The sequence below is a fragment of the Natator depressus genome, chromosome 6, assembly GCF_965152275.1.
Source record: "Natator depressus isolate rNatDep1 chromosome 6, rNatDep2.hap1, whole genome shotgun sequence".
NCBI classification, from domain to species: Eukaryota; Metazoa; Chordata; order Testudines; family Cheloniidae; genus Natator; species Natator depressus.
Genome location: NC_134239.1, coordinates 52,861,850 through 52,888,681, shown reverse-complemented (window position 1 = coordinate 52,888,681; position 26,832 = coordinate 52,861,850). Strand labels below are relative to the sequence as shown.

The 26,832-nt window shown below is 41.6% G+C and overlaps 1 long non-coding RNA gene across 1 annotated transcript; it reads right to left on the bottom strand.

The window, feature by feature from the left end:
* Nucleotides 1-280: 280 nt before the first annotated feature.
* Nucleotides 281-19,074, bottom strand: LOC141990046 (uncharacterized). The gene is made up of 4 exons (XR_012640060.1): nt 19,023-19,074; nt 9,511-9,582; nt 1,462-1,524; nt 281-392 (listed from the first exon to the last, which is right to left on the bottom strand). It is a non-coding gene; the product is annotated as an uncharacterized LOC141990046 (long non-coding RNA).
* Nucleotides 19,075-26,832: the final 7,758 nt, after the last annotated feature.

Genomic DNA, 26,832 nt, shown 5'->3' with positions numbered 1-26,832 from the left:
CTCTCTGCTCTAGATAGGCTGTCTGTAGGAAAGCATTTGAGCAAAGTCTGCAAACAGAGTTCCCTAGCCTGCAAGCAGGTTCAGGAAAAACTCCTGAAATGTAAAGTGACAGCTTACAACTTTAATACAGTTTTAATACATCACATTTAATAGAAGCAGGTATTTACATTTCCAGTTACCTGTTTTCCATGAATAAATGTGAATCTCCATGTGGAATTCCCTTTTCGGATGAATATTTAACAGTCATAGTTTAGTGTCCATCTTATTTTGGTGCTTAATTTTTCCCCTTTAGTCACAGAATCAAATTTGGCTTTCAGTTCTATGGGTGCAAATCTCACTGGAATCAATGGGAACTGAAGCCCAGAATATTGTATTTATGTCATCACCTCTTGCTGCAATGGAAATTAATAATACATCACAAGCAGAAGCTTTTGATTTTGGAATAGGACTAAACAGAACAGACAATTTACTTTTAAAAGTTTATCTTGTTTGTGTATTATTCCTCCGAGGAAAAAAAAAGACAAAACACTTTCTTGTATCTAGATGTTTAATTGGCCCTCATCACCACAGTATCTGAGTGCCTCAGATACTACTCTGAATTCTTTTCCTCACAATAACCTGTGTGGTAGGTAGAATAGTATCCCCATTATACAGATGGGCAACTAAGGCACCAGTTAAATCAAATGACTCGCACAATATCAAAAAGGAAGTTCATGGTAGAGCCAGGCATTTGAGTCTCAGACCTGTTTCCCTTCCACTGAACCATCCTGTCTTCTCTTTGAAAAATGACATATAGGTCCAAATTGATCACAACTCCTGCTGTAATCAGTAGAAGGTCTGTTATTTCAGGCTCAGGATGAATTAGGGCCACCATGTTACCACTCAGATCCAATCTTTTCCTTCAATTATATGGAAAAGAACTTTCCATTGATTTTAATGGATATTTTATCAGGACAGATTTCTTTTCTAAACAAATCTGCTGATATTTAGGTTCAATAGTTTGTATTTTGACTGATTTTTTATGTGCATTTTTGATGAAGTGTAAAACATCCCAGTAATGCCAAGCACTAGAAAGTTAGACACTTTCTCTTCATTTTTCTCCCCAGAAACATTTTCAGAATTTTTAATCATTCTTTTGTATCCAGAATAATGAAAATAAATGTGTCTGTGATGGTTCTATTCAACTAATTAATCAGAATTGTACAAGGTTTTCTTGGTATTAATAAAGTATAATACAATGTACAAGTGCTGAATAATGGATGACACCAGCCTGATTCCTTAGCAAAGGAGTACAAGGTCCTATCTTATAAGTATTGAGGATAGTCCTCAAGTGCTCAGCAGGGTCATCGGAGAACACATCAAAACAGTATATCTGAATAAATGCCATTTTTATTGTTTAAATTTCTGAGTAAAATCAATGGATTCTACTGAGGAATAAAATTGAATTAGAGGTCCAGGTACCTGTTTCAACAGCTCTTTCTGTTGCCTGCAGTGAATCTGTAGAGACATTCTGGATGCATTATCCTGTAAGAAAGTGCCAATTAAAAGTTAGGGAAGTGGTGCATAGAAAAATCCAACAACCAACATTTGGGAAAGAAGGATTTGGAATTGGAAGACTATGAGGGATACAGAAAAGGTGAAATCATGGGATTTTAGGAGCTTGTTCCAGGGAAGGGATAATTGTGAGCATCGTAAAACTGCAGAGGTGCTGTTATGATCATTCAGTGACACATGAACTGTTACAGGGTGTGAGGCTGTTGGAGATTTACAAGTTTCTGCCATCAAAATAGCATCATATGTAATCTGCTATGCATGTGCATTCTCATACTATTGGGTTAATTTTATATTTTCCCACAGTTAGGGTCCAAGAGAGGTTAAGGCAGGGAAGTCAGTGGAAAGAGAAGGAATATAAGTCCAGCGACTACATACCAATTCCTCCTATGCACTATGGTGAGGAACAGAATATGACTAAGGAGCCCCCATTATTATACCATTATTTTACCTCACTTTCCCTCACATAATTCCTTGGTACATATACCCGTATAATTAAAGGAAGATGTTGTCATTTTGTGTTTTGTGTCATCATCAGCAATCCCCTGAGGTTGAGGATGATCTCTTTCACAGGTTTTATTTTTCATGGGTCCTTTGGTGACTGAGGATTCCGATTCTTGAGTCACAGGCTTACTGGCAGACATTGCAGGTGGTGTTGGAAGACAGGGATAGGCCATGATTGCTGTGTGACCGTTGTCTTTCTTTTCTTTTCTGGCATTTTTCTGTAACCAGGATAAGGCGATTTTCCTCCAAAGTGGACTTCCCCTCTCTGACAAGTCTTTGCCAGTTATCCCTATCCTGGGCTGTTGTCTCCCAGTGTGTGGTGTCAATCCCACATCTCTTGATGTTTATCTTGAGGGTGTCCTTAAAGCGTTTCTTTTGTCCTCCCAATTTCCTTTCTTCTTTTGTGAGTTGGGCACACAGCAGTTGTTTTGGTAAGTGTACATCAGGCATGCACACACAGTGTCCGCTCCACTGCAGCTGGTGCTGGATAATCAGGGCCTCAACACTGAAGTTGTTGGCCTCTCTGAGGACACTGACATTAGTGCGATGATCCTCCTACTTATGTTGAGGATCTTCTGAAGAAAGTGCTGGTGCTGGCGTTCCAGGTTTTACAGGTGTTTTCTATAGGTCACCCAAGTCTCACAGCCATAGAGGAGAGCTGGGATTACCACCACTTTGTAAACTAAAAATCTAGTTCTGATGTTGTGACTGTTGAACACCTGGCGAGACAGTCTGACAAAGGCAAGGCTGGCACAGAGAATTCTGTGCTGAATCTTGATGTTTATATCTGCCCTCTGTGAGAGATGGCTGCCCAGATAGGCAAAGTATTCTACATTTTCCAGGTTTCAGAGTAGCAGCTGTGTTAGTCTGTATTCGCAAAAGGAAAAGGAGTACTTGTGGCACCTTTGAGACTAACCAATTTATTTGAGCATAAGTTTTCGTGAGCTACAGCTCACTTCATCGGATGCATTCTCCGATGAAGTGAGCTGTAGCTCACGAAAGCTTATGCTCAAATAAATTGGTTAGTCTTTAAAGTGCCACAAGTACTCCTTTTCTTTCTACATTTTCCAGTTCTTCTTTGTCGATATAGATCTTCCTTGCTAAGGTCTGATGATTGACCAGGGACTGGCTGGTGGAGAACTTTTGTTTTGCCAATGTTCAGAGTTAGCCATAGGCTTTTGTAAGCTTCAGAGAAGCAATTAAGGGCTGTTTATAGATCCTCCTTTGAATATGCAACTAAAGCACAATCATTTGCATCCTGGAGTTTGGTTATTGTTATTGTTGTTGTTGCCGATATTACTTTAGTTCTGGCACGGAGATGAGAAAGGTTGAAGAGGTTGCTGTCAATCCGATATTGGATGCTAGTGCCCTGTGGTAGATGGTCTTGGGTTAATGTTTTCATAGTTGCTAAGAAAATGGAGAAAAGGGTGTGTGCCAGTACACAACCTTGTTTTACACCAGTTCGGATGACAAAAGACTCAGAGGTAGAGCCACTGCACAGGATGGAGGCAGTCATCTGGTCGTGGAGGAATCTTACAGTGGTGATAAATTTGCTTGGGCAGCCAAACTTTGACATGATTTTCCACAGATCCTCATAGTCTACAGAGTTGAAGGCTTTGGTCAGATCGATAAAGGCATACAGCTCCTGATGTTGTTCTTTACATTTTTCTTGGATCTGCCTGGCTGCAAAGTCATGACGGTGGTGCCTCATGATGGTCTAAAGCCACACTGGGACTCTGGAAGTACTTGCTCTGCAAGAGGGAGCAGACGATTCAGTAAGATTCTAGCAGGAATCTTCCCAGGGATGGAGAGGAGGGCAAGGCCTCGATAGTTGCCACAGTTGGCCCTGTCTCCCTTTTTGAAAATGGTGACGACATTATCGTTACGTAAGTCAGCAGAGATTTCTTTGGTGCGCCAGATTTTGAGGAGCAGCAAGTGAAGCTTGTTTGTCAGTGTTTCTCCCCACATTTTCAGTACTTCAGCTGATATGCCATCAGGATCTGGTGCTTTATTGTTCTTTGTTTGTTTAATTGCTTTGCAGACCTCCTCAGGTGTTGGTGGGTTGGCAAAAGTTTCCCAGAGAGGGATGAAGTCAATGGTGTGTGTGTTATATCTACTACACCTTTAAATGTAGAGGAGCCTCCCTACATGTTTACTGAGGTAGCTGGGAGAGCTGTAGCTCACGAAAGCTTACGCTCAAATAAATTGGTTAGTCTCGAAGGTGCCACAAGTACTCCTTTTCTTTTAACTGCTCTTTAGTGTTTCATTTCAGATTCAGAATATTGTAGAATGAGTTATTGTGTTCCCCTTTATAGGAACTTTTCATAGAATCATAGAATATCAGGGTTGGAAGGGACCTCAGGAGGTCATCTAGTCCAACCCCCTGCTCAAAGCAGGACCAATCCACAACGAAATCATCCCAGCCAGGGCTCTGTCAAGCCTGACCTTAAAAACTTCTAAGGAAGGAGATTCCACCACCTCCCTAGGTAACGCATTCCAGTGTTTCACCACCTCCTAGTGAAAAAGTTTTTCCTAATATCTAACCTAAACCTCCCCCACTGCAACTTGAGACCATTAGTCCTCGTTCTGTCATCTGCTACCACTGAGAATAGTCTAGATCCATCTTTGGAACCCCCTTTCAGGTAGTTGAAAGCAGCTATCAAATCCCCCCTCATTCTTCTCTTCTGCAGACTAAACAATCCCAGTTCCCTCAGCCTCTCCTTATAAGTCATGTTCCAGTCCCCTAATAATTTTTGTTGCCCTCCGCTGGACGGTTTCCAATTTTTCTACATCCTTCTTGTAGTGTGGGGCCCAAAACTGGACACAGTACTCCAGATGAGGCCTCACCAATGTCGAATAGAGGGGAACGATCACGTCCCTCGATCTGCTGGCAGTGCCCCTATTTATACATCCCAAAATGCCATTGGCCTTCTTGACAACAACAGCACACTGTTGACTCATATCCAGCTTCTCGTCCACTGTAACCCCTAGGTCCTTTTCTGCAGAACTGCTGCCTAGCCATTCAGTCCCTAGTCTATAGCGGTGCATGGGATTCTTCCATCCTAAGTGCAGGACTCTGCACTTGTCCTTGTTGAACCTCATCAGATTTCTTTTGGCCCAATCCTCTAATTTGTCTAGGGCCCTCTGTATCCTATCCCTACCCTCCAACGTATCTACCTCTCCTCCTAGTTTAGTGTCATCTGCAAACTTGCTGAGGGTGCAATCCACACCATCCTCCAGATCATTTATGAAGATATTGAACAAAACCGGCCCGAGGACCGACCCTTGGGGCACTCCACTTGATACCGGCTGCCAACTAGACATGGAACCATTGATCACTACCCGTTGAGCCCAACAATCTAGCCAGCTTTCTATCCACCTTATCATCCATTCATCCAGCCCATACTTCTTTAACTTACTGGCAAGGATACTGTGGGAGACCGTGTCAAAAGCTTTGCTAAAGTCAAGGAACAACATGTCCACTGTTTTCCCCTCATCCACAGAGCCAGTTATCTCGTCATAGAAGGCAATTAGATTAGTCAGGCATGACTTGCCCTTGGTGAATCCATGCTGACTGTTCCTGATCACTTTCCTCTCCTCTAAGTGCTTCAGAATTGATTCCTTGAGGACCTGCTCCATGATTTTTCCAGGGACTGAGGTGAGGCTGACTGGCCTGTAGTTCCCAGGATCCTCCTTCTTCCCTTTTTTAAAGATGGGCACTACATTAGCCTTTTTCCAGTCGTCCAGGACCTCCCCCGATTGCCATCTTGATGAGTTTTCAAAGATAATGGCCAATGGCTCTGCAATCACATCTGCCAACTCCTTTAGCACTCTTGGATGCAGTGCATCCGGCCCCATGGACTTGTGCTCGTCCAGCTTTTCTAAATAGTCCCGAACCAGTTCTTTCTTCACAGAGGGCTGGTCACCTCCTCCCCATGCTGTGCTGCCCAGTGCAGCAGTCTGGGAGCTGACCTTGTTCATGAAGACAGAGGCAAAAAAAGCATTGAGTACATTAGCTTTTTCCACATCCTCTGTCACTACGTTGGCTCCCTCATTCAGTAAGGGGCCCACATTTTCCTTGACTTTCTTCTTGTTGCTAACATACCTGAAGAAACCCTTCTTGTTACTCTTAACATCTCTTGCTAGCTGCAACTCCAGGTGTGATTTGGCCTTCCTGATTTCACTCCTGCATGCCCGAGCAATATTTTTCTACTCTTCCCTGGTCATTTGTCCAATCTTCCACTTCTTGTAAGCTTCTTTTTTGTGTTTAGGATCAGCAAGGATTTCACTGTTAAGCCAAGCTGGTCGCCTGCCATATTTACCATTCTTTCTACACATCGGGATGGTTTGTCCCTGTAACCTCAAATAAGGATTCTTTAAAATAGAACCAGCTCTCCTGGACTCCTTTCCCCCTCATGTTATTCTCCCAGGGGATCCTGCCCATCAGTTCCCTGAAGTTGTCAAAGTCTGCTTTTCTGAAGTCCAGGGTCCATATTCTGCTGCTTTTTAATGATTCTTTCTTTGTTTCTTGTTTTCCTTAATCTAAAAGAAAAGTCACCAAGTTTGAAAAATACATGTTTGCTTTTGTGTATGAGATAATATAACAATTAAAACAACAAGCTAACCAAAAGTAATGTTTCTTATTTACACACACACACAGGCCCCTAAGGGCCTAATCGAAGTCTCACTGAAACCAGGGGAAAAACCCCTGTTGTTCAGTTCCTCCATCCCAAACATGAGACATTTCTTCTAAAATGAGACCTCTCTTGATTAAAGACTAGACATAATATACTGAGTTTTGGCAAAGGCAGACACTAGTTTAAAAAGTACATGTACAAGTGAAAAAAGCAGAAAATTCTACATGCCTTAAGAATACATCATTAATAACCTCTGGAGGAGCTACTGGAGTTATCAAGCATAATGCAGCCATGCTAGCGCCTAGGGTCCTGTAGCTTTATCAATAAAGCTACACTGAATGATTGTTTACTGTGTATTATTGGGTTTATTATCTCACCATATCATAGAATTTACAGAACCCCATGCTCAAGCTTTGGCCTTGGATTTCATGGTTTTGTGGCTAGGGAATGCCTGACATCCTTTCTCTAATACAGTACTCTATTTCCAGAGGACACGCTGTGGGAATATTTCCTCTTCAGCTGCAGTTCACGAATATCATCAGCACAAAATTCACTAACATTTTGAAAGCTAAAATAATTTACATTCTGTCTTCCTAATAAAGGCCTGGAATTGGGATAATAGATCAGTTAATGCCAGCAAATGGCATCCTGAGTGTCCTTGTTACAATGCTTTTTCAGTTAGAAAAGCACCCACTTAGCAGCCGTACTAACCTACTGTGTTAAGCACAGCACTAAACCTTTTAAAGTGTCACTTTTTCAACATTAATCTCAGGTTTCCAGCTCTAATGATAAGAGAGAAAGGCAATTGTGTAAGTCATTCTTAACTGCACCACTTTGCTACCAGAAACTTCATCAAAACCAGGAGGGGCCCCTTTCCTGCTCTGATAGTCTGACCTAGAAGCTCTAATCCCCTTTCATTAAAACCATACTGCTTTGATTCCACACCAGTTGCTGGCTGAGCTTTCACAAATCACCAGACACAGATCCAAAACAAAAGTGAGAGTTCTACTATACCTCGACTGCCATATCCAGATGCTAGAAATCCACCCTGGAGAAGATCTTACTTTTGCATCCGATGAAGTGAGCTGTAGCTCACGAAAGCTTATGCTCAAATAAATTGCTTAGTCTCTAAGGTGCCACAAGTACTCCTTTTCTTTTTACTTTTGAATGAGACATACAAGTGATATCCTATTGACCATTAATATTCATTAAAATCTCATTCTACTTTATGAAGCACAGGCAGCAGTAACCCGACGCAGTCTTCGGGTTAAATTCAAATTCAATTAATGAGGTTCTTCTTACTTCGCGATGTCAGATCTCAGAGTAACAGCCGTGTTAGTCTGTATTCGCAAAAAGAAAAGGAGTACTTGTGGCACCTTAGAGACTAACCAATTTATTTGAGCATAAGCTTTCATGAGCTACAGCTCACTTCATCCAAAACAAAAGTGAGAGTTCTACTATACCTCGACTGCCATATCCAGATGCTAGAAATCCACCCTGGAGAAGATCTTACTTTTGTAACCGATGAAGTGAGCTGTAGCTCACGAAAGCTTATGCTCAAATAAATTGGTTAGCCTCTAGGGTGCCACAAATACTCCTTTTCTTTTTGCAATGTCAGATCTGTTTCACATCACATGTTACAAACAACACCTCCAACATCACAGCATCCCTTACCAGCATGTGGCTCTGGCTCAGAATTGAGTCAAAGAGCTACCTAAACCAGTTTCACTGGTGCCCTTTTTCTTCTTGGAGGTCTCACATCCAAATAATAAACAGATCTCACTCAACATAGTGTTGAGATCTGATGTGATCCCAGCCAAGGTGATACAGTTGCATGCTTTAAAGTATAAGGATATGACACTCAGGATTGCTGGTAAAAGACTGCTGATTATTTCCTTGCTCTAGTCACCTTACATGGGTCAGAGCGACAAAAAAGTTATACTCTTGTCACATAAGCAGGCCTTAATAGCTACTGTTACACTGTCATAGCTATAAATCTCTACAAATATACTCCAGGGTATATTATTGCATCAGCAGCAATGCACCACAGATGAAATTGTCAGATTAAAGGCTGTCTAGAAAACAAGAATGCCATTTAGGAAAAGTTTTTGAGGTTTCATAATTTGTTTTCATTCCAATATGGAATGAAAATGACACCTTTAGCAAAAACATATGAGAGGGGGAAAGAGAGAGAGAGAGAGAGAGAGAAATCCACCCCAGAATACCAATAGCCTGGAAACTAGGGCATTCATCTAGGATATGGGAGAGCCAGGGGTTTATAGATTCATAGATTCCAAGGCCAGAAGGGATCATTATGATAATCTAGCCTGATCTCTTCTACAACACAGGCCATAGAACTTCTCCCCAAAAAAATTCCTAGAACACAGCTTTTAGAGAAACATCTAATCTTGATTTTAAAAATGTCAGTGATGGAGAATCCACCACAATGCTTGGCAAACTGTTCCAATGGTTAATCACCATCACTGTTTAAAATGTATGCCTTATTTTTTGTCTTAATTTGTCTCACTTCAAGTTCCAGCCATTGGTGTAAGTACCACCAACAATTATGGGGTAGTCTCACAAGGTATCAATCTCTACAGAGGAGGTGATAGAAGCCCTAAATAAGATGAATGACGGTAAAGTGGCTAGTGAAGATGAGACAACAGTTCATATGATCAAGGCAGTTGGAGAGACTGGAATAAGCTGGCTTCACAGATCACTGTGTATTGGCTGGTATAAAGGTAGGATATCAGATGACTAGAGAATGACATTGATTGTGCTTCTTTGGAAGGGTGATGTAAATGATCCAAACACTTACCAAGGCATCACTCTGTTAAGTCAGCCCCTTAAAGTCCTTGAGAGAGTTTTAGAAGCAAATTTGAGGTGCAACCTGGAGGAAAATATAGGAGAGGAGAAACATGTCTTTAGGAAGGGAAGGAGTACTATGGACACAATATTTGCAATGGGATAGAAATTTGAAAGAATGATAAATGGAGGCCGTAACTGTTATGTAGCATTTATTGATCTTGAGAAAGCATATGACTTAGTTTCAGAGCTGATGTCTGGAGTATTGAGATGGATGGGAGAGAGGCTTCCAGAAGTAGAGATGATAGAGGAGAGTAGCTGTATAAAGAACCAAGAGCTAAGGTGGTAACAATACATGGAACTTTTGAGAATGTTGAGGTGATGGTGGGAATGAGACAAGATAGAGTGATGAGTGAGTCCACTTCTCTTGATACTAGTTACTGAGTTAATTAGTAGGAAACCAACCCTGTGGAGACACTGAGAAAACTACTGTATGCTAATGATCTGTCCCTTTTAGATGACCACAAAAAGGATTTGGTAAATGTGATAGAAGAGTGGGCATTTGTGTTTGAAGACCATGGTTTGAAGGAAATAAAACAGAAATTACACAAGTAGGGAAAGTGGAAGAAGAGCTGTTGATTGAAGTTTCAGGAAAGAAGTTGAATCAGATGGGAAAATTGTGTATTTGGGAAATACATGTTGTGCAATCAGAGAGAAATCTGGAGAACTGAAAAGAAGAACCCAAGGTGCAAGGCAACAGTGAAAAAGGTGGCAGGAGTACTGTGGAACCATCAGTTAAGTAACAAACTGAAAGGAAAGTGTATGCTGCCTGTGTTTGTCCCTGCCTGATCTATAGTTTGGAAATTGTGGGTTTTATGGAAATGGAAGAAAAGAAGATCCAGGTAGTAGAAAATAATATACTGAGAAGAATGCCAGGCCAGCAAAGGGTAGACAGAGTGAGCGTGGAAGAACTTACAGGAAAAATGAACTTAGGACTCTCAGTGATAGGCTGGAGAGCCCACATTTGAAGGTATACATGTGGTAAGAATGGGAGAATGACCAGCAAAGAAAGTGTAGGAGGCAGAGGATAGCAAGGAAGGACATGGAAGTCTGAGGATACAAAGGAAAGACTCTCTTAAGAGAAGGTTGAAGAGAAAAGGACTGAAATTCCAAGAGTTACAAATCTGTGCCATGAAGCAGAAGGTGTGGTGGAGAATTGTGACACCTCCAACCCCATGTAAATGGGAAAAAGAAGAGGAGTGAAGTGAAGTGTCAACTTTCAGCCATTGTATTGTGTTATAATTTTTCTGCTAGATTGAGGAGCCCATTATCAAATATATTCCCCCATGTAGGTACTTATAAACTGTGATCAAGTCACCCCTTAGCCTTCTCTTTGTTAATCTAAATCAAGTGAGGTGCTTCAGGGTATCACTATAAAGCATGTTTTCAAATCCTTTTATCATTCTTCTAGCTCTTCTCAGAACCTTCTCCAATTTATCAACATCCTTCTTGAATTGTGGGCATCAGAACTAGACACAGTATTCCAGCAGTAGTCAAACCAATGTTAAATACCAAAGTAAAATAATCTCTCTACTATCAAGATTCCCATGTTTATGCATCCAAGGATTACATTACCCCTTTTGGATACAGCATTGCACTGGGACGTCATGTTCAGCTGAGTATCCACCAGGACCCCAAATCTTTTTCAGAATCTCTTGTTTTTCAGATAGAGTACTCCATCTTGTAAATATGACCAACATTCTTTGTTTCTAGATGTAGATATTTACATCACCTATACCAACATAATGTTTTCTTGCACTCAGTTTACAGCTGATCATTCTGTATCAGAGTCTTGTCATCTTCATTATTTATGACTCCCCTAATTTTTGTGTCATCTTCAAATGATGTGAACCTGATATCTCTCTCTCAATGAAAATGTACTTGAAACCAATATATAACTCCAAAAAGTTTTGGTTTTAACAAATTGGCATTTTCTGATGAAAAATGTTTTTTTCAAAAAATTCCCAATCAGTTCTAATTAGAAGCCTATATAAATCATGCGTTCATTGGATCTGAAGAGAAAATAAAAAGCTTCTTTCCTCAGTTTATTAAATGAAGTTTAATTCCTTTCATTGAACAAATCGTTAGGATGATAAGGAATCTCAACAGTGCATCAGATTAATAGTCTGTCTAGTCCAGTATTCTGTCTATGACATAGACCAGTACTGCTGCTTCAGAGGAAAGTGCAAGAAATACTAAAGTAGGCAGGCATATAACAACCTGTCTATAAAGGAAGTTTCTTCCTATCTCCAGGAAATTAGGGGTTGGATTTAATGCAAAGCATACCCCTCAAATATTTCTCATTTGAAGGGGTGTCAGTCAGTTTACTCCTAGAGTTACTATACAATGCCTTCAGTGAAGTCACACGGTATGTAAAAGTAATACAATGGAAAGGAAAATCATACTTTATTCTGATTAATTCATAGAATCATAGAATATCAGGGTTGGAAGGGACCTCAGGAGGTCACCTAGTCCAACCCCTTGCTCAGAGCAGGACCAATCCCCAACTAAATCCTCATTATAAAGCATGGAAACCCACAAAACAAACCAGAGCAATGGACACACCAAAACTCTAACACACTATAAGGAAATTCTAAAATTCTGTATAACCTTCTTGCTAAATTCAAAGCTAGTGTAAGTGGATGCAATTCCATTGAAATCAAGGGAGTAACATCTGGTCTGAATCAGGCCCTTTAGTTTAGAACTCAGCAGAACATTCAATAAGTGCAGAATTGAATGCTTTTGCATGCTATTTATCTGAACAATCTCAAGAGCTGTGCTTGCCTTGTCATTCATTGCACTTACAACTCTACGGATAATTTCAGGTGCCCTTTTCTACTTCTACCAAGAAAAAGGCAGAAGAATCCTGGTAAATATATATAAATATATTAATGAAAACAATAGGCTCAAAAGAGTGAAATCAAAAGCTCAGAGAAGAGGCTAAATCTGTTAACAGAAGATTTTATACCTCATCTGTAAGCCAAATGAAAAATAATGAGTGCCCATTTCCCTCATGCTTATAACTAGCCTAAGAAATTATGTATGATACCATAGTGCAATACATTGGTATTACATGATATATTATATCCCTCTTGTGAGTACAAATGTGTGACTTTGAACAGTTTCATGTCCAGGGGATCATGCAGATATTTCACTTCACAGCCCTAGAATTTCACTGAGTCTCAGAAAAAAACATTAGATCTCAAAAAAAAACCCACCAGAAACCTCCAAGCTACACCTGGTTTTGTGTGAGAATCATGAAACATTGAACATTTCACATAGTTTTGATGCAAAACCATAAACTTATTCCAGGCTTACTTGAAAGTTTCGGATTTTTTCTTGATCTTCTTACTGAGCCTCGAGTGCATTTGGTGTTTGTAACAGAACAAAATGCCAGTCCAGTTTCACATGATCTTTGGTTGTTGCCACCACTTTTCAGAGATCAAATTTGTATATTTTTTACTGTATACAATATATTTTGGTTTGGGGAAAAAAGTAACACACTTCACCAGGAAAGAATGGCAACACAGTAGGGGCCAAATCTCCAGAAGAGCTCAGCACCCAGCAGAATCACTGACAACAATGGAAAACAATGAAAACCTGGCAGCTTCATTAAGGGGCCTAAAAAGGGGACTGAACTCTTTAAAATTTGGAACACTGTGTGTTATTTTAACCCTTGGCAATAAACTGCTTACTCAACACTTTCTTAATGTCTCCTGCTTTCCTTTGTAACCTGAAGAAAATAAAGATTTGCTTGCCTTTGGGAGGTAAGCCTACCTGAAACCTCCAAACCACTCAATTTACTATCGCTCGACAGACAAGCATATTATAGTCCAGTCAGGCATTATAGCTACATTGTCATTCATAAGAGAAAAGAAATCCTGTGCATTGCTGAACCAATCTCTTTCTATATGTGTATTGTCTGGCTCATGCTTTTCCTCCTCCCCTCCCCCCCGCCCCTTTAACTATATTTGTTTATGGGGAAAAAAACCTGAGAAGACAGTTGTTTTCTTATATGATTGTAAAGGCTCTGGATGCTGTGAATTTTGGCTTTGTTTTTCACCTTCTCCTTGGTTACTTCTAGGCCACGTTGCCTTTGAATTTGTACTATTTTATTTGATCTATTATGTTGTGCAAGCCAAGGCCTTCAGGCAAAGGATGCCTTGTAAATCAGTATTTATTATCGTCATTACTGTAGGATTTCCAAGGTGTCTCTACAGAAAAGGTCTGACCACAAACAAATGGGGGGCCACCAGTCAAGCCATTGTTGACCCACATGGTGTAGGGGGCATGAAGGAGCAGGCTGTACATATTGTGATACAGCATGGCCAGAAGGCAGCAGGAGAGTGATATAGGAGAGATATGTAAGTCCCAGGATGAAATGTAAGTCCCTGTAGAGGGAAGAAAGGTTTCTATAGATTAATTAAAAGCACCTGAAGCCAATTAGAGCACCTGAAGCTAGTCACCTGATAACCCCCCCCCCCCCCGCTTCAATCAGACAGGGGAAGGAGTTGGAGCAGAGAGCAGTTTGAAGGAGTTGAAGTAGAGGAGAGTTTGGAGAAGTGCCATGGCTGGCTGGAAGACCAAGACCCTAGGTAAAGAGACACTCGGCTTGTGCAGAGAGAGAGAGAGAGAGGGCAGGAAGCCCACAAGCTGAAGCGCAGGAGAGGGAAGTAGCTCAGGGGAAGGAAGCACTAGTTCAAGTGGTTTACCGCTATCCCTAGGGCCCCTGCGTTGGGACCCGGAGTAGAGGGTGGACCTGGGTCCCTCCCTCTCCACTACCCTTCTCTGGGTTACTAGTGAGACAGTAGATACCCTAGTTCAGGGGCAGAAAACTGTGCCCTGCCCGCCCCCAAGAAGAGGAAGCATGGGACCCATCATAATTGTACCGGCAATTTGCCACAATATGAACTCAGTTCTCCAGCTCCCCAAAGCATCTTAGTAGCACCATGTCCTATGTTCATACAGTACATGTGTCTGTGTGTGCGGCTATTCCCTCCACATTTTTGTGTCCTAGTGGCCACCAGTTCTGAATCCTACAGAGGATTCGGTGCTTCTCTCTGTCCACCCCCAGTGCTATGTCCCCTAACACTCGGTGTCCTCAGTCTTCCACATTCTGAGTCCTCCAGGAAACTGTGTCCCCATCTCCTCCAGGAGTGCTCTGTCTCCCCTCCTCCCCTAATGTTCTATGACCCTCTGAATCCTTCACCAGGGTTGTCTCTCCTCACTCTCATGCTCTCTCCCCCCCTTTCTGGGATTGCATTCTGCCTCCTCATATGAGCTCCAGCCAGGCCTTTGGGAAGGGGACAGCTTTCTTTAAAACAGTCACAACATATACTGGTTAAGTGATGGAGGCTTTTTAAGGGTAAGTCTTGACTGGAACTTTATAAGATATAGAGATGGGCCTGAACTATAAAATCGTATCCATATTTCTAGTCTGTGCTTAGTGATATAAGGGTCATCTGTAAAATTAGTATCCAGACCTGGGTTCAGGTTGGGGAGTGTGTTTTGAACTGGAGTTTTAGCTCAACCCCATATCTAGTTATAAACCTGAGGCTGATTTTCCTTTCACATGACTGTAAATCAGGATTAGCTACATTCACATCAACACCAGTGTAAGTAAGTGCAGTCAGGCTCCCAATTTCCAAGAATGATATCTGGATGCTTTGATAAATAAACACATCCAGTAGCCTATGTTAAACCTGCTGATACAACAGAAATTGCCACATTAGAGCAGACTTCCTTTGCTCATCCATGGCAGTAATGCATACCATACAATTCAGAGGAAAACTAAAAACTCCCCTGGTTTGTTTATGAAGTGCAATGCTGTACCATTGCGGGGGAAATAAATAGTGTATCAAATCATTAGCCACCTAGAACTTTACAGTTGTCACTATCCTGTGCACCCTGGCCACTCAAGATGTCATGGTGACAGCAGGGGCTGAATGCGGACTCTGCTGCTTCCAAAGCAGAGGCCCCTGCCACTCATGGTAAAGGGAAATCTCTATATGCTGTTAGTATAATAGAGCCTATGCCACACAGCTCATCCAGAAGATAGCAATGGTAAACATGCATGCCAGCCACTTCAGCAAAATAATTATCACATTTTACATCTAACATTTTACCTATGATATTTAAAGTGCAACAAACTAAGATTTTTTTTTACTTTAATATTTGAGTAACAGAGCAAACGGCTGCCCTAGCAAAAAAGTTACATCAGAGAAAATGTATGCCAAAAATGAAAGGTAATAGACAATGTCCTGCAATATTAGCACTGATAAGAAACAAAAGACAATAATAATTTCTTGCATGGAAGAAATGAATGTCTCTCTGTCATGTAAACTAAAGGTTTGCTTCAAAATGTGAACACCTTTTTGACAAGACACAAAGGCAGTCTGACGCATTCCTTCCTGCTCAACCTTTGATAAGGAAATCTTTACACAGGAGCTGACTGTAAAATGAAGCATAACTTTCAGTGCTATCTCCCTTCACCTTTGACATTTGCTCACTGTCACTTTAACATTAATAAAAACCAGTTCTTAAAAACCTCATACAAATTCTCCTTTAGCTGAATTTTATGACCTCTACAAGAGAAATTATTTGCTTCATGTTGAGGAAGAATGGATTAATGGAATAGAATTTGGGCTCTGATTCAGCAGAGCACACAAGCATGTGCTTAAGTCAGTCCCTATTTAACAAAGCATTGAGGCCCTGATTCAGGAAAGTATATTCAGGAGAGCACAAGTGTGTGCTTAATTTTAAGCATTTGTTTAAGTCACTTTGAAGTCAATTGGGGCTATGTCCATGGATTTAAATACATGGTCTATTTCTACCCACCATTCTATTTCACCTTGTCCCTTCCTATCCATTCTCCTTGTGTTATAACATCATCTATCCTTTTGCCATGTCACGACTCTTGGTCTGCTCCTGCAAAGCTTTTATTAGTATGAGTAGCCCCATTGACTTCAATTGTCTTAGTTATGTGAATGAGGCTTCGATTGTAAGCGTCTCATTGCAGAGACCTGTCTTCTGTTTGCCGGCAGAGAACTGAACACACAAGTGGTGCTGCATACAATAAATAAACTGTTTACTAGTAATTTGTTAGATTGTAAGCTGTTTGGGGTAGGGACCATTGTTTGTTCTGAGAATGTACAGTGCCTAGAACAACGGTGTCAAGGTCCATGACTAAGTCTCCTAGGTACTATGACAATACAAATAACAATAACAATAATAATTAAATACGAATAGCTGGTAACACCTTCATCAGCTGGATCATTATGACTTGTATATTTTTGCTGGGGTTTTCTTTTTGGTTTCAATAGCAGCCAATGATCTTTGGAAGTGCTCGTAAGTCAGACACACACATGCAGCCCATAAAAAAGTAGGGTGCTTTCAAAATGACACCAAAAATGACTGGCAGGTTTGTCTTTCGTCTTTAATTATATCAGATACTCTGGGAAGTTTTTTTGCCATCTTAACTCAAGGCAGTCTCTCTCTCCCAATCCCTTGGTCACTACTAGCCTTTTGGCTTCTACAGAGGCCTATTTTCACAATGTGTGCTTATTTTTAAATTTGATTAATAAAATGTATAGCTTTTAGGGGCAGAAGGGACTATTAGACCATCTAGTCTGGCCTCCTGTAGAACACCAGCCACACAGTGTCATCCATTTAACCTTATATTGAGCCCTTTGACTAAAACAAGTCTTCTAGACTTGGAAATGGAAGCTTGATTTTCAGATGAATGCCGTGTTCATAACAGTTCTTATCTGATCTTCATATCACTGGTGTGTAATGATAGGCAATACAGAAGCTAGTTATTATCAAGCTGAGAAAGTAGGGAAGGATTCAAAAGACAAAAGCTCAATTAGCAAAGGGAGTGGACTCACCATGGCAGTTAACATTTCCGCACTTTAACCACCATCACCACTATCATGCCTCAGCCATGAGCTGCAAGGACCATTTGCAGGGATAAGAGTAGTTCAATCTCCTTTGGCATCTGGACTGCAACTGCTAACAGGGGAGTCAATTAGTTCTGAATTCAATTAACTCCGCTGTGACTTAGATGTTTGTCTTCTAAGAACTGCACTAAGACAACTTATTTTTCCCCCCACATTTTAAAGTGTGATAGAATTGTTATTAGATCTCTTTTTCCATTTTTAATTATAATCCTATATAACTGTATTCCAAATAATAAATAACTGATAATGACAAACACATATCTGAGTAACCGGTACAGGATGAATTTAAAAACTGAATATTTACAGTTTACTGTTCATGAGCTATTTATGTAGGGGAAAACTTTGACAAAGCGTGACAGTCACTCCTGTATAGAGGGCCATCACAAGGCCTATGTGCCAACTTCAGTCTCATGTAAGCCCTGAGAAGAAATTGTACATTTTGACTTATTTTCTCAGCTGTAATTCTTATTATTTTGTGCACTAAAAATGAAGATGCTATCTTATCAGACTGCTTTCTCCTAATCTTCAAGACTTTATTAAAAAGAGAATGCTACTTTAGCAATATTTTTTTAGGGAAAAAAGGACAACCTTAGCTTATATTAACTCAACAATTTATCATTTATGATGGAGAGTTTAAGAGACCAAATTCAAACGCAATGTATTTGACAACCTAATGTTTGTTTTTGCTTTAGCTCTTCTGTCTCTCCTAGCTGATTTTATCCCATAGGGATGTGGGGGAGAAACCATGTGTCTTTCTCACTCCCAGTATAACTGCAAGATGTAAATCAAAGTCACTTTGCTCTTTTTAGAATGCATTACTAATGCACACAGGTGCAGAGAAAAAAAACCTAACGGATATCATCATTTTGACATCTAATTTTCTGTCCTCTGTGAGAAAGTGAATCAAAAATGTCTCAATCTGCTTTGAATAGTTATCATGTGACAGCATAATTCTATTACTGTTGTTGGTTTGCTTCACATGATGTCACTAGGTGAAGCTATAAATCCAGTTAACCAAAGGACTCACAGCACTGTAGCAAAATCTTAATATCTTGGATGTGGATTGTCAAACAAACAAGCAAAAATTAAGCATGTTGATATACATGTCTCAAGGTCAAAGATACAAGGACATACTGATAATATAACTCTATGTAGCTAACATGATATAATGAAAACCACCAGGCTCCCCAATGGCTCTATAAAGCATAGTGAAACCAGAATTCAGTGATGGAAAAGAAATAAGACTGACACATATTAGGAGCCATCTGGGCTTTGCATCTACTTTTCAAAAATAAATGCTGCATTTATCCCCACTTGGAAAATATGAGTTATTGAATTACTGACATAAATGACTCCCTTTCCCCCTGAATTTTAACAAGTCATTCAAGCCTCACTGATTTAAACAATGAAAGAGAACAAATGATTGATCTTTATTATATGATTGAGCTCTATAATAAAACATAGCTGTCACTAATAGATCCAAGCAGATGTCACAATTTTTACCCACCTTAGGGGTAGCTGGAAAAGAATATTCAGCAGTTGCAGTATAACTCTGGTTCCTCCCATCTCCTGCTGAGTTAGGGCCTGTCCATTTTAGTCAACTAAAATTTTGTTATATCGGCCAATAACAGCAGGTCAATATATATAGTGAGTTTGTTGGCTGTTTGTGTTTTTCTTTTCTCTTTCAGGTTATTTCCGTTACAGAGTCAGTTGGGATTGTGTGTCTGGGAACTGTTTGAGCCTTTGTTCCCTGGATTATCCTCTATCATCTTTGATCAGCCTCAATCAGCCTTGTGATCACCCTCCCCCAGTGTGATTAACGAGGGGGTAGGGCTGACCTAGGAAAGAAAGCCTTAAAAGCCAGAGGCTAAGCAACCAAGGCGAGCTAGCAACCAAGGGAGTTTGAGGGGGAGAGTGTGGGAGGGAGACGTAATATAATCACTATGGTTAGGAAGGGCCGCATTGCCAGTGCCAAAGCTGCTCCCGTCTCCTCCACCTGCACATGTATCCACACAGACAACCTAACCCTGGATGCCTCTACGCAAATCCAGGTGTGGATTTGCAGAGACTGTGGCCTGCATTTCCCACTCACAGAAAGCCAGGCTGGGGGGACCATCCAGTGCGAAAGGTGCCTGCTGGCGGAATCTGTCAGAAAGCAGGTGGGAGAGCTACAGGAGGAGGTGGCTAGGCTGAGGAGCATCCATGCCCATGAGGAATTCCTTGAGACTATTCACATGGAGACATCCAAGGCTGAGGAAGCTATCCAGCTACAGAGGATTGTTGTCACACCACCAGGGGAGGAGTATATGGCTCTGTCACAGGGAGGACACTGACTGCTGGTTATCTGAGCGAGCAGACAGTGTTCCACCCATACTCCCAACCCACCCACCATGGTGATGAAAAACAGATATGCTGCCCTGGCAACAAGCGATGAGGAATCACCCCCAAAGGTGGAGGAGGAGAAGCCATGTATCCCCAAGGTTGGGAGTATCACAGTCACAACTCCCAGGAGGAAACATAGAGTAGTGGTGGTTGGTGACTCTCTTCTGAGGGGGACAGAGGCACCCATCTGTCTCCCTGACATGGCATCCCGGGAGGTATGCTGCCTGCCAGGGGCCCATTTCTGAGACATTACAAAGGGATTGTCAAAGATCATCTAGCCCTCTGACTACTACCCCATGTTTCTTATCATAGAATATCAGGGTTGGAAGGGACCTCAGGAGGTCATCTAGTCCAACCCCCTGCTCAAAGCAGGACCAATCCCCAATCAAATCATCCCAGCCAAGGCTTTGTCAAGCCTGACCTTAAAAACTTCCAAGGAAGGAGATTCTACCACCTCCCTAGGTAACGCATTCCAGTGTTTCACCACCCTCCTAGTGAAAAAATTTTTCCTAATATCCAACCTAAACCTTCCCCACTGCAACTTGAGACCATTACTCCTTGTCCTGTCCTCTTCTACCACTGAGAATAGTCTAGAACCATCCTCTCTGGAACCACCTCTCAGGTAGTTGAAAGCAGCTATCAAATCCCCCCTCATTCTTCTCTTCTGCAGACTAAACAATCCCAGTTCCCTCAGCCTCTCCTCATAAGGCATGTGTTCCAGACTCCTAATCATTTTTGTTGCCCTTCGCTGGACTCTCTCCAATTTTTCTACATCCTTCTTGTAGTGTGGGGCCCAAAACTGGACACAGTACTCCAGATGAGGCCTCACCAATGTCGAATAGAGGGGAACGATCACGTCCCTCGATCTGCTCGCTATGCCCCTACTTATACATCCCAAAATGCCATTGGCCTTCTTGGCAACAAGGGCACACTGCTGACTCATATCCAGCTTCTCGTCCACTGTAACCCCTAGGTCCTTTTCCGCAGAACTGCTGCCTAGCCATTCGGTCCCTAGTCTGTAGCTGTGCATTGGGTTCTTCCGTCCTAAGTGCAGGACCCTGCACTTATCCTTATTGAACCTCATCAGATTTCTTTTGGCCCAATCCTCCAATTTGTCTAGGTCCCTCTGTATCCTATCCCTGCCCTCCAGCGTATCTACCACTCCTCCCAGTTTAGTATCATCCGCAAATTTGCTGACAGTGCAAACCACACCATCCTCCAGATCATTTATGAAGATATTGAACAAAACCGGCCCGAGGACCGACCTCTGGGGCACTCCACTTGACACTGGCTGCCAACTAGACATGGAGCCATAGATCACTACCCGTTGAGCCCGACAATCTAGCCAACTTTCTACCCACCTTATAGTGCATTCATCCAGCCCATACTTCTTTAACTTGCTGACAAGAATACTGTGGGAGACCGTGTCAAAAGCTTTGCTAAAGTCAAGAAACAATACATCCACTGCTTTCCCTTCATCCACAGAATCAGTAATCTCATCATAGAAGGTTATTTGATTAGTCAGGCATGACCTACCCTTGGTGAATCCATGCTGACTGTTCCTGATCACTTTCCTCTCGTGTAAGTGCTTCAGGATTGATTCCTTGAGGACCTGCTCCATGATTTTTCCGGGGACTGAGGTGAGGCTGACTGGCCTGTAGTTCCCAGGATCCTCCTTCTTCCCTTTTTTAAAGATTGGCACTACATTAGCCTTTTTCCAGTCATCCGGGACTTCCCCCGTTCGCCACGAGTTTTCAAAGATAATGGCCAATGGCTCTGCAATCACATCCGCCAATTCCTTTAGCACTCTCGGATGCAACTCGTCCGGCCCCATGGACTTGTGTACGTCCAGCTTTTCTAAATAGTCCCTAACCACCTCTTTCTCCACAGAGGGCTGGCCATCTACTCCCCATGTTGTGATGCCCAGCGCAGCAGTCTGGGAGCTGTCCTTGTTAGTGAAGACAGAGGCAAAAAAAGCATTGAGCACATTAGCTTTTTCCACATCCTCTGTCACTAGGTTGCCTCCCTCATTCAGTAAGGGGCCCACACTTTCCTTGGCTTTCTTCTTGTTGCCAACATACCTGAAGAAACCCTTCTTGTTACTCTTGACATCTCTTGCTAGCTGCAGTTCCAGGTGCGATTTGGCCCTCCTGATTTCATTCCTACATGCCCGAGCAATATTTCTATACTCTTCCCTGGTCATATGTCCAACCTTCCACTTCTTGTAAGCTTCTTTTTTATGTTTAAGATCCGCTAGGATTTCACCATTAAGCCAAGCTGGTCGCCTGCCATATTTACTATTCTTTCGACTCATCGGGATAGTTTGTCCCTGTAACCTCAACAGGGATTCCTTGAAATACAGCCAGCTCTCCTGGACTCCTTTCCCCTTCATGTTAGTCCCCCAGGGGATCCTACCCATCCGCTCCCTGAGGGAGTCGAAGTCTGCTTTCCTGAAGTCCAGGGTCCGTATCCTGCTGCTTACCTTTCTTCCCTGCGTCAGGATCCTGAACTCAACCAACTCATGGTCACTGCCTCCCAGATTCCCGTCCACTTTTGCTTCCCCCACTAATTCTTCCCTATTTGTGAGCAGCAGGTCAAGAAAAGCTCCCCCCCTAGTTGGCTCGTCTAGCACTTGCACCAGGAAATTGTCCCCTACACTTTCCAAAAACTTCCTGGATTGTCTATGCACCACTGTATTGCTCTCCCAGCAAATATCAGGAAAATTAAAGTCACCCATGAGAACCAGGGCGTGTGATCTAGTAGCTTCTGCGAGTTGCTGGAAGAAAGCCTCATCCACCTCATCCCCCTGGTCCAGTGGTCTATAGCAGACTCCCACCACTACATCACTCTTGTTGCTCACACTTCTAAACTTAATCCATAGACACTCAGGCTTTTCTGCAGTTTCGTACCGGAGCTCTGAGCAGTCATACTGCCCCCTTACATACATGTGGGCACTAATGGTACTGCAAGATATGACTCTCAGCAGATCAGAAGTGACTACAGGGCTCTGGGAGTAAGAGTGAAGGAGTTGGGAGCGCAGGTGGTGTTCTCTTCTATCCTTCCAGTCAAGTGTAGGGCCCCAGGCAGAGAGAGATGCATTCTGATGGTGAATGCCTGACTGTGAGGATGGTGTCGCCAGGAGGGCTTCAGCTTCCTTGACCATGGGATGTTGTTCCAAGAAGAAGGACTGCTAAGCAGAGATGGGGTCCACCTATCAAGGAAGGGGAAGAGCCAGTCTGTATCCAAATATGCTAACCTAGTGAGGTCAGAAACATGGAAATCTGGGAGAAGGGTTGAAATTTGGGGGGAGCATGGGCTGTAATAACAAAAAAGGAGAGACAAGGCAGAATGCGGGGGGAATCAAATCAGTATCTTAGATGTCTGTATGCTAATGCGAGAAGCACGGGAAATAAACAGGAAGAACTCAAAATGCTAGTAAATAAACACAACTATGATATAGTTGGCATCACAGAGATGTGGTGGGATAATAAGCATGACTGGAATATTGGTATAGAAGGGTACAGCTTGCTCAGGAAGGACAGGCAGGGAAAAAAGGGAGGAGGTGTTGCCTTATATATTAAAAATGTATACACTTGGATTGAGGTTGATATGGAAATAGGAGACACTTGTTGAAAGCCTCTGGGTAAGGATAAAAGGAGTAAAAAACCAAGGGTGATGTCATGGTAGGGGTCTGCTACAGATCACCTAACCCAGAAGAAGAGGCGGATAAGGCTTTTTATAAACAACTAACAAAATCATCGAAAGCACAGTTTCTTTTTCACTAGAAAAGGATTACATGGTTCTCATGAATAGTTTACTACAATTCTTTATGAAAATACTCCCAACATTACATTTTTTGTCTCAGACACTATGGCCATGATAACCATACAGCCTGCCTCCCTTCTGCACCCAGAAAGGGACTGTGTGCAGTATCACATATAATGTTGCCGCTGTGCATCTCTGGGAACTGTATAAGATATCTGGTGTAACTATCTTGTGGCATTATTTAGGGACAGTTTAATCCTGACCAACAAGAAATCCTTTAGAACAGTTATGTGACCCATTGCTTCCCTAAAAAACACCATGAACTCTACTTCAGCCACTGGCCCTAGCCCAATAGCTAGTACCAAGTACAGTAGTACTAAAACTAAAGTGTTAAAGTACATCTCTGATAGCCATTTTGACAGGGTCAATAGCCCGGCTCAATATAGAAATAAATGATAGAGAAGATATAGCCTTTTGCTTGGTAACTTGAGTGTTAAGTTTTGAGCCAAAGAATAACTACTGCTTTGAGACATTTCAAAAAGAGGATGAAAATGAATGGCATTCCAGTCGATAACAATTTAGCTTCAGTTACCATGTGCAACAATGTTTGTAACTTTCCTTGCCTTGTGTCTCCTCCGCAGTTGTTTCCCCTATTTACAGTAAAGGAGGTAGGGTGTCAGATCTTATTTGCAAAATGAGATTTTTAAGAAGCTTCTTTTAATGATTTCTATTATGTTCTTCTTGTACAATAATGGAAACAGAAAACAGCACTAGACAAACAAAATGCACTAGGTTACAATATTGCCTTGAATTAACTGGTTTACCTAAAAGAATGTGTATTTAAAAATAGCACAGAAAAACAGAGTATGCTTCCTTTGATGCACAGTGAGATGGCTAATGTTCTGAGAGTCCTGGATTTTAAGTGGAACACCAAGCTTCCTTTGACACGTTCGCCAAAACAAATCCAGGTTCCCAGAAAATCCAGGTTCCTGAATAAAAGGAAAACTGCTCTTTTAAAGGAATCTGTGAGTAGAGAAATGTGCGTGAAGACACTGAATTTTTTTTTTTGACCAGTTCACCTCCAACTGGGTGAACATTACTGGCTAAAAAAAGAGAATGACACCAATGACTAGAGCAAGACAAAATTTCATGTCATACTTGCTAGTAGATTGTAATCTCTTTGTGGCAGGGACTATGGTCTTAATCCTCTGCCATACCCAGCTGAGCAGTAACTCAGCTGAACTCAGTTCACTGGTCTTCGGGGCATCCAGGGTTTGAGGCTGCTCTAAATGATACCCAGCTGCAATGGCCTCCAAGAAATAGGAGACACTTGTTGAAAGTCTTTGGGTAAGGATAAAAGGAGTAAAAAACAAGGGTAATGTCATGATAGGGGTCTACTACAGACCATCTAACTCAGAAGAAGAGATGGATAAGGCTTTTTATGAACAACTAACAAAACCATCCAAAGCACAGGACTTGGTGGTGATGGGGGACTTCAACTACTCAGACATCTGTTGGGAAAATAACATAGCAGGGCACAGATTATGCAGCAAGTTCTTGGAATGTATTGGAGACATTTTTTTATTTCATAAGGTGGAGAAAGCTACTAGAGGAGAGGATGTTTGATTTTGACAAATAGGGAGGAACCGGTTGAGAATTTGAAAGTGGAAGGCAGCTTCGGTGAAAGTGATCATGAAATGGTAGAGTTCATGATTTTAAGGAATGGTAGGAGGGAGAACAGCAAAATAAAGACTATGGATTTCAAGAAGGCAGGCTTCAGCAAACTCAGGGAGTTGGGAGGTAAGATCCCATGGGAAGTAAATCTAAAGGAAAAAACAATTGAAGGCAGTTGGCAGTTTTTCAGAGAGACATTATTAATGGCACAAGAGCAAACTATCCCCCTGTGTAGGAAAGATAGGAAGTATGGTAAGAGACCACCCAGGCTTAACCAATGATCTAAAAATTAAAAAAAGAGTTCTACAGAAAGTGGAAACTAGGTCAAATTACAAAGGATGAATATAAACAAATAACACAAGTATGTAGGGAAAAAATTAGTAAGGCCAAGGCACAAAACGAGATCAAACTAACTAGAGACATAAAGGGTAACAAGAAAACATTCTACAAATACATTAGAAGCAAGAGGAAAACCAAGGACAGGGTAGGCCCATTACTCAATGATAGGAGAAAAACAATAACAAAAAAGGTGGAAATGCAAGAAGTGCCTAATGATTTTTGTTTCTGTTTTCACCGAGAAGTTTGGTGGTGATGGGATGTCTAACACAGTGAATGCCAATGAAAATGAAGTAGGATCAGAGGCTAAAATAAGGAAAGAACAAGTTAAAAATTACTTAGACAAATTAGATGTCTCCAGTCACCAGGGCCTGATGAAATGCCTCCTAGAATATTCAGGGAGCTGACTGAGGAGATATCTAAGCCATTAGCAATTATCTTTGAAAAGTCATGGAAGACGAGAGAGAATCCAGAAGACTAGAAAAGGGCAAATATAGTGCCAATCTATTAAAAGGGAAATAAGAACAACCTGGGGAATTACAGACCAGTTAGCTTAACTTCTGTACCCAGAAAGATAATGGAGCAAATAATTAAACAATCAATTTGCAAACATCTAGAAGATATAAGGTGATAAATAACAATCAGCATGGATTTGTCAAGAACAAATTGTGTCAAACCAACCTGATAGCTTTCTTTGACAGGGTAACAAGGCTTGTGAATAAGGGGGAAGCGGTAGACATGGTATATCTTAATTTTAGTAAAGCTTTTGATACTGTCTCACAAGACCTTCTCATAAACAAACTAGGGAAATGCAACCCAGATGGAGCGACGATAAGATGGGTGCAAAACTAGTTGAAAAACCATTCCCAGAAAGTAGTTATCAGAGGTTCACAGTCATTCTGGAAGGCCATAACAAGTAGGGTCCCACACGGATCAGTTCTGGGTCTGGTTCTGTTCAATATCTTCATCAATGATTTAGATAATGGTATAGAGAGTACACTTATAAAGTTTGTGGATGATACCAAGCTGGGAGGGGTTGCAGGTGCTTTGGAGGATAGGCTTAAAATTCAAAATGATCTGGACAAACTGGAAAAATGGTCTGAAGTGAATAGGATGAAATTCAATAAGGACAAACACCAAGTACTCCACTTAGGAAGGAA